Source organism: Grampus griseus (genome assembly GCF_964374135.1).
Source record: "Grampus griseus genome assembly, chromosome: 8".
NCBI classification, from domain to species: domain Eukaryota; kingdom Metazoa; phylum Chordata; class Mammalia; order Artiodactyla; family Delphinidae; genus Grampus; species Grampus griseus.
The window spans coordinates 65,752,233-65,758,773 of NC_139002.1; the positions used below are offsets into that span (position 1 = coordinate 65,752,233).

At 42.5% G+C, this 6,541-nt stretch overlaps 1 protein-coding gene across 2 annotated transcripts in view; it reads right to left on the minus strand.

Annotated features, from left to right (window-relative positions):
• Positions 1-5,612, minus strand: part of RNF141 (ring finger protein 141) — a 48,611-nt gene extending 42,999 nt beyond the window's left edge. Inside the window, exon 1 of one of the 2 annotated variants that reach the window (XM_082660238.1) lies at positions 5,518-5,612. The gene's annotated coding sequence lies outside the window, so the exon portion shown is untranslated. The remainder of the gene's footprint in view (positions 1-5,517) is intronic. The other variant, XM_082660239.1, reaches the window with a different exon arrangement.
• Positions 5,613-6,541: the final 929 nt, after the last annotated feature.

The following is a 6,541-nucleotide window of genomic DNA, read 5'->3' on the forward strand; positions in this document are numbered from 1 at the left end:
TCTTGGACTGGAAGAATCAATATTGTCAAAATGACTATACTACCAAAGGCAATCTATAGAGTCAATGCAATTCCTATCAAATTACCAATGGCATTTTTCACAAAACTAGAACAAAAAATTTTTTTAATTTGTATGGGAACACAAAGAAACCGAATAGTGAAAACAATCTTGAGAAAGAAAAACGGAGTTGGAGGAATCAGGCTCCCTGACTTCAGACTAAACTACAAAGCTACAGTAATCAACACAGTATGGTACTGGAGCAAAAACAGAAATATAGATCAATGGAACAGGATAGAAAACCCAGAGATAAACCCATGCACCTATGGTCAATTAATGTACAACAAAGGAGGTAAGAATATACAATGGAGAAAAGACAGTCTCTTCAATAAATGGTGCTGGGAAAACTGGACAGCTACATGTAAAAGAATGAAATTAGAACATTCTCTAACACCATGCACAAAAATAAACTCAAAATGGATTAAAGACCTAAATGTAAGGCCAGACACTATAAAACTCGTAGAGGAAAACATAGGCAAAACATTCTTTGATGTAAATCGCAGCAAGATCTTTTTTGATCCACCTCCTAGAGTAATGAAAAGAAAAACAAAAATAAACAAGCGGGACCTAATTAAACTTAAAAGGTTTTGCACAGCAAAGGAAACCATAAACGCGAAAAGACAACCCACAGAATGGGAGAAAATATTTGCAAAGGAAGCAACTGACAAGGGATTAATCTCCAAAATATACAAACAGTTCATGTAGCTCTATTTCAAAAAAGAAACAACCCAATCAAAAAATGTGCAGACTTGGGCTCCCCTGGTGGCGCAGTGGTTGAGAGTCTGCCTGCTGATGCAGGGGACATGGGTTCGTGCCCTGGTCCGGGAAGATCCCACATGCTGCGGAGCGGCTAGGCCCATGAGCCATGGCCGCTGAGCCTGCGTGTCCAGAGCCTGTGCTCCGCAACGGGAGAGGCCACAACAGTGAGAGGCCCGCGTACCGCAAAAAAAAAAAAAAAAAAAAAAATGTTTAGACCTAAACAGACATTTCTCCAAAGAAGACATACAGATGGCCAAACAAACACAAGAAAAGATGCTCAACATCACTAATTATTAGAAAAATGCAAATCAAACCTACACCTCACACCGGTCAGAATGGCCATCATCAAAAAATCTACAGACAATAAATGCAGGAGAGGGTGTGGAGAAAAGGAAACCCTCCTACACTCTTGGTGGGAATGTAAATTGGTACAGCCACTATGGAGAACAAAATAAAGGTTCCTTAAAAAACTGAAAATAGACCTACCATATGATCCAACAATTCCACTCCCGGGCATATATGCAGAGAAAACCATAATTTGAAAACATACATGCACCCCAATATCCATTGCAGTGCTATTTACAATAGCCAGGACATGGAAGCAACCTAAATCTCCATCAATGGATGAATGGATAAAGAAAATGTGGTACATATATACAATGGAATATTACTCAGCCATAAAAAGAACGAAATATAATGCCATTTGCTGCAACATGGATGGACGTAGATTTTGTCATACTGACTGAATTAAGTCAAACAGAGAAAGACAAATATCATATGATATCACTTATATGTGAAATCTAAAAAAATGGTACAAATGAACTTATTTACAAAATAGAAATAGAGTCACAGATGTAGGAAACAAACTTATGGTTACCAAGGGGGAAAGGGGGAGAGGGATAAATTGGGAGATTGGGATTGACATATACACACTACTATATATAAAATAGTTAATATTGGCCTACTGTATAGCACAGGGAACAATACTCAGTACACTGTAATGGCCTGTATGGGAAAAGAATCTAAGAAAGAGTGGATATATGTATATGTATAACTGATTCACTTTGCTGTACACCTGAAATTGAAGTAATGAAGTAAGTCAGACAGAGAAAAACAAACACCATATGCATCACTAATACATGGAATCTAAAAAAATAAACTAGTGAATATAACAAAAAAGAAATAGACTCAGATATAACAGAGAACAAATTGGTGGTTACCAGTGGGGAGGGGGAAAAGGGGAGGGGCAAGATAGGGATAGGGGATTAAGATATACAAACTATTGTGTATAAAATAGGTAAGCTATGAGGATATATTGTACAACAAAGGGAATATAGCCAATATTTTATAATAACTATAAATGGAGTACAACCTTTAAAAATTATAAATCATTATGTTGTACACCTGAAACATATAATATTGAACATCAATTATACCTCAATAAACAGTACCTCCCCCCCACAAAAAAAAGAAAATGATCCCTTTTGTTTCTGCATTGTTTTGAACTGGTGTCCTAACTTTGAATAAAATTTATAATTTGAGGCAGCATATTAACTTGTTATCTTATAATTCCACTTGGTATCAGGTATCTGGGAAACCTGATTATTAACTCCTCAGATTAAAAGGGAACACTATCTAGAGACTACTGAAAGGGCATGGAAAATTGGTTCTCGGGCTTCCCTGGTGGCACAGTGGTTGAGAGTCTGCCTGCCAATGCAGGGGACATGAGTTCGTGCCCTGGTCCGGGAAGATCCCACATGCCGCGGAGTGGCTGGGCCCGTGAGCCATGGCCGCTTACCCTGCACGTCCGGAGCCCGTACTCCGCAATGGGAGAGGCCCCAACAGTGAGAGGTCCACATACCACAAAAAAAAAAGGAAAATTGGTTCTCAACCTGGTTCAGTGGAGAGGGCCCAGGATTTACAATTCATTTTGAATACCATAAAATGATAAATGTCAACGTCCATCATGGGCATAAAAATATGACTCTGTGATCTACATGCAATAAAACCACAATCAAGGGTGCATGCATGCATGTTCATGAAACAATCTGCTGAGGCCACCCTCTCATCACCCGCCACAGGTTTTTCAATGTTCCTCTTTGGTGAGTAGGCACATTCTTCTATCACAGCACATATCATCAGTTAGGTCACTTGACCATCCCCCTCTATGAGCTTCTTGAGGGTAGTAGCTGTGTTCTCTCTTCTGGCATATACATAAGTACACAATAAATGTTTATGAATGGATACAGTAAATATTGTTGACAGTTTCTGGTTTTTTATTATTAACTTAGTATTCTTTTCAGTTTTGTTAACTTGTTCAGTCATCTACTAGTTGCAGAGAAGCTGAAGTTAAAAAAATACATGGAAGAAAAAATATAAAATTGTAAAAATGTATCATTAATGTTTATGTAAATTGAGAAACTTTCATTATTTGGTATAAGCAAAATACTTCCCTCTAGATCATGAAACAGTAGTATTGAACAGGAACTTAATTTGCCAACCACTGGCATAGAATTCAGCAAAAGATAAATCTCTGGTCAAGACTTCTCAAAGAACTGGCAGCTCTCATGCTATTGTGCCCCTATAATTTAGTCCTTTCAAGCAAGATAACAATGTGCTTTCAAAAAAACATTTGAAGGATTTTCTAAATAAAGAATAATTGTTATTTTGAAACTCATAAGAATATCAAGGATTCCAAAAATGCCACATTCCCTAGTGGGTGGTAACATAACACTTGATCACTGCTTTTTCTAACAAAATGAATTGCTGTAGTTCAAATATTCTTTGTAAAGCTATAAAAATCACATCATGAGTAACTGGAAAAAAAAAACCTTCATGAAAATTTAAACCATATCCATTCATAAAAGGATTAAAGCAAAGATGAAAAGCCTGGAAGTACAAGATGACTAGCTCACAAATACTGCAGTATTTAGAAAACCTCTCTGAGACCTCCATGAAATCTAGTATCAACTTCTTTAGTTACAGAAGAGATATTTATAGTTGAAATAATCATCAACTATTTTCACTATTAACTCCGTTTTAGCATCAGTGAAAAAAACTAAGTACTAAAAACTAGGTCCCTATTTTATTACTCATTGTTTACTCAAACTCTAGATCTGTAAACAGATTATCAGCTGTCCTGCAAGACAAGAAAGTAACAGCGGTTATTACAGACCATAGTGAAACTATCAGACTAGTCAGAGCCACTGTAGAGTCTAGAATGTCTGTTCTGGGGTCAAAGACCTTAATCAGACAAAAATTTTATGCAAAGAAAAACTACAAAAGGATAGTACTTGGAGGCTGAAAACATGGGTTTCTGATATCACCAGGGTGTTTACTAAATACATTTCATATGTGGAAAATGCACTAACTAGACTTGTAAGCATTTTCTCTGGACATTCTCTGCCTTTGGGGAAGAGAAAGGGAAAGGAAGTGTGTCAAGTGCTTAAATGTGAACTTAGAAGGATCAGACAACACACATCAAATATAAAACTCACTTCTATCAAATGACAAAGAACACATTTTGGAAACACACAAGCATATCCTGGAGGGAAATATTTAGAAACTGCAGCCAGGCAGCATCAGAGGAAAGGAGAAATAGTCATACTATTTTTGAGTTCTTAATTCAGAAAGCATCACTTCTTAGAGGGCTTTCCAATACAGAGGCGACTAATTTAGGATCGTTGGTCCGGGGCACCTCATGTGCCAGATGAAATTCAGAACGGATGGAGCTCATTTTATAGCAGGAAGAATGGGCGCGCGGGGAGGGGGGGAGGTGGAAAAGAATCACTTCATGCATAAGATCTAAGAGTTATAAGCCATAGGAAGTGTCACGGCCGCTTTAGAAATACGCCAGAGATGAGAACTGCATCACCTGGCACGGTGAAATAGGACAGGGTCAGAACACGGACGTACACTGCAATTTTCAAGGGGCTGGGGATAAATTTGAACAATAATAGTAAACTCACATTCTGTAACACGATAAAAATAACAAAGGAATCATTTCAAAAGCGACACAGAAAGTTTCCTTTCCAAGAATGAATATTACAATTAGTAGCCAGAAAACTTCTGGTCTCTGCCGGGTCTCACGGTGGCTGGTTCGACAAGGCCAGGCCTTTGGCAAGGGGAGCTGCCTAAGCTAATTTAGAACGGGAGGACGGGTTAAGTAGACGGACTTGGCCATTTCTGAGCCATCACCCAGGCAAGGGTTTCTAACTGGGGTGTCCAGGGTGGGGCGCGCGCACAGGTTTCTAGCCTCACTCGCGCGTTAACTCAACACACCCACCACCCTTCCGCCACCACCCCGCCTCAAGCGCACCTGCACTCGGAACCAACAGCTACGTCTGCTGGCCGACTGACTGCGCCGGCGGCAACATTCAAAAGCGGATCCGCGCTCAAGGAGGAAAAGCTGTCTCCTGATCCCCCTGAACCACTCCCCCCGCCCGCCCAAAACGGAACAAGCCACTTCCACGCTCTGTCACTGGAAACCACTGGCTTAGAGACAGTACGACCACGGAAGGGCCTCCCAAGCCAGCTCCACACCCTAAGCCGAGGCCTAGAGACGGCGGCGGCGGGTCGGGGCTTGTCTCCCCACGGAAGCCCGGCGCGGCAGTCGAGGCCTGGCCCGCGTCTCTCCTCCCTGTCCGAGGGCTGTGGGGCAGCGCAGGGGAAGCGGCGACAGACCAGCGCTACGGAGCTCACCCCAGGTTCAAGGCATCGCGCTTCCGGCAGCAGCGGCGAACCCTCAGCCAGCCTCTCAGACCCGCAGGCGGCGGCGGCGGCGGCTCCGGCCGTTACCCGGTCGCACCTCAGTGACGTACAAGGCGTGCACCACCACCCCCGCCCCAGCGCGTTGCTTAGAAACGGTGCTCAACCTTCTTCCCCAGAACTTCCGCTAGCTAGCTCAGCTTCTCCTGAGGACCTGCGAGGTCCCGGACCCGGAGGCCGTCCGATAGGGAAGTGTGGCGGCGGAGGCCTAGGAGGAGGCCGTGCCCTAGGGGCGGCGGAACAGGCCTCGCCTGGCAGGCTCCTCGAGGCTAAGGCTCCGTGGGGCCTCAGTGGGTGCGGCCTGGCGGGTGCTGGCTCTCCTGGCCCCATTTCCTGAGCGAGAGCCCGGCGGGTGGCAAAGGCACTGCGAGCCCCGGTTTGGTCAAGGGTTGGATTCCAAGCCACTACTTATTAGGCCTCCAACCTCCCACTGGTTATAGCTACACAAAGAGCATCACGTTTCTTTATCATGAAAGGGGCCCATTACGCTCACCTAGCTAGATTAAGAAGCATAAAAGAGAATATATAGGAAGTAACCAGCACAGAGTCCAAAATGATAAGCCCTAGTAAATGGCAACTATTATTATTATGAACACATGTTGGCGAGATCATGGCTTTTCAGAACGTCCGTAGTGGATAATTGCTGTATATTAAGCATCTGTTGTGTGCCAAATACTATACTAGGCACTTTATAGGCATTGCTCTTGTTTAAATAGTTCGCTTGAAGTTGCACAGCCAATAAACAGCAGAGCAAGGGTTTAGACCCAGGTATGCCTCTCACTATCGCCTTTATGCTTAGCAGCTAAATTAAACTACTTCTTATGCTTGTACATGTTGCCACACTCATCCTTCCCCAGTCACTTGTAGATTTACCTTGCAAGAACTAATCGTGCCCTCTAATAACAGATAATACTTGTTGACAATTTACTATGTGCCAAGGCCTGTTCTGAGTACTTTA